This window comes from Schistocerca serialis, chromosome 2, assembly GCF_023864345.2.
Source record: "Schistocerca serialis cubense isolate TAMUIC-IGC-003099 chromosome 2, iqSchSeri2.2, whole genome shotgun sequence".
NCBI classification, from domain to species: domain Eukaryota; kingdom Metazoa; phylum Arthropoda; class Insecta; order Orthoptera; family Acrididae; genus Schistocerca; species Schistocerca serialis.
Genome location: NC_064639.1, coordinates 224,920,011 through 224,922,200, shown reverse-complemented (window position 1 = coordinate 224,922,200; position 2,190 = coordinate 224,920,011).

Sequence of the window (2,190 nt, the reverse complement as noted above, 5' to 3'; positions counted from 1 at the left end):
CTTTCTTCCGGACTGGCGGGCTTCAAGAGTCAGCCGTCACCTTTCGAAAGAAAAACATTGAGAGACTTGAGATTTCTATGGAGGAAGGTGTGTCGACTGCGACCGGGTGTGCCCTATCAGTATTACTATCCAAAGAGTTACAGCGAAAAGATACTATTTTTTAAATGGAACTGAACCATGGCGGACCGGCGCCAACACTGGGTACACTCGTTATATCGTTGTGATCGATTTTGGAGGTTATATGTGATCTTTGGATATCATGTGGCTTTCTTCCAGACTGGCGGGCTTCAAGAGTCAGCCGTCACCTTTCGAAAGAAAAACATTGAGAGACTTGAGTTTTCTGTGGAGAAAGGTGTGTCGACAGTGACTGGGTGTGCCCTATCAGCGTTATTATCCAAAGAGTTACAGCGAAAAGATACTATTTTTTAAATGGAACTGAGCCGTGGTGGGCCGGCGCCAGCACGGGGTACGCTCGTTATATCGTTGCGATCGATTTTGGAGGTTATATGTGATCTTTGGATATCGTGTGGCTTTCTTCCGGACTGGCAGGCTTCAAGAGTCAGTCGTCACCTTTCGAAAGAAAAACATTGACTTGAAATTTCTATGGAGAAACGAGTGTCGACTGCGACCAGGTGAGCCCTATCAGCGTGATATGCTTCGGAGTTGTACTGGTCGGTAAGTCTGTGTTTTGGGGCAGCTCGGAGATCCAAGTTTCATGATTTCTATCAAAGGAAAGGTCCCTGAAGTGGTTAAGCTGATTGAGCCGCTGAGTTATGCTGTGTGCAAACATCACTTCGCAGTAAAGTCTTAGTTATAACTCTACTGATTGTTCTCTAATTGATTATTAAGGGCATTAAGTGATTGAAAACTGCACCTAAGTGACATTGCTATTATCGGTGAAACGTCCTTAAATGGTTTCAATTTAAAGTTCAGTGATTGCTGTGGACGGAACGTTTTGTAGACTTATGCACATATGTCTGGTGCAAGGATTCTGCACTGTATTTTTGTGTGCATTTCAGAGCGTTTCAATCGTCCTGTGTTTGTCAAAAGCTGCTGTAAGTGCCAACGCCTTGGCCAGAGAGTGAGGTGTAACCCGCAGCCTAGGTCCAGCTGTGTTTATGTAACCCTGCCATGGCTGGATTGCTTTGGGCGATGTCCCCATAGCGAAAGTTTAATATCTCTTTCCTTTCCATCAAGGAGGATAAAACACGTTTTGTAATTTGATTGTGATTTTCTGATGTTTAGACAAATGTTTGTTTGGGTTTAATAAAGATAGACCTGCAACTAAGTAAACGTTAGCAGGTGTAAAGTAACTAATTCTCTCTATAGATTGTCATGTAATTTTTGGCTCTGTCTCTGTAGTAACAAAAAAATGGCTCTGAGCACTATGGGACTTAACATCTATGGTCATCAGTCCCCTAGACCTTAGAACGACTTAAACCTAACTAACATAAGGACATCACACAACACCCAGTCATCACGCAGCAGAGAAAGTCCCTGACCCCGCCGGGAATCGAACCTGGGAACGCGGGCGCGGGAAGCGAGAACGCTACCGCACGACCACCAGCTGCGGACTCTGTAGTAACAGACAGTCCACAGTGCTTGTTGAGTCGATGTCACATCTCTATTTAAGTTACAGTGTACAATCAAATAAAGTTTAATCTGGGTTTGTTTCATGGCCATCTTTCTTGCTTCTGTTAGTGTTCTACTGAATGTTCTGGTGAACTGTGGTTAACCACATGAGATTTAAGTGTTGGGCCGTGTAGTCATCAAATGCAATTAAGGGTCTGGGCCACTCTGATAGGAATGTACTGTCAGTTGTAAGCTCTTGTTAAGTGTGGCGAAACCACGGCAATACTGTGTTTGCTAGTTGTTTCTTAACTGATTTCATATGCATTTTATGGTTATACTTGTTGGGTTCTGATAACTGTCTCGTTTTAATAAGAACTTATACTAAGTAACTGCTTCATTATACTGAAGATTGTGGGGAATTATCTGAAGGAACCTTCACCATGAGAAAGGGTGTGCTGTGTCGGACAAAAACTCACGGACTTCGAACGTGTAAGAGAGATTTCCACAATTCTAATCATCCCTAGGTCCACTGTTTTCGACGTGGTAGTGGAGTGGAAACGTGAAGGGACACGTACAGCACAAAAGCACAAAGGCCGACCTCGTCTGTTGACTGACAGA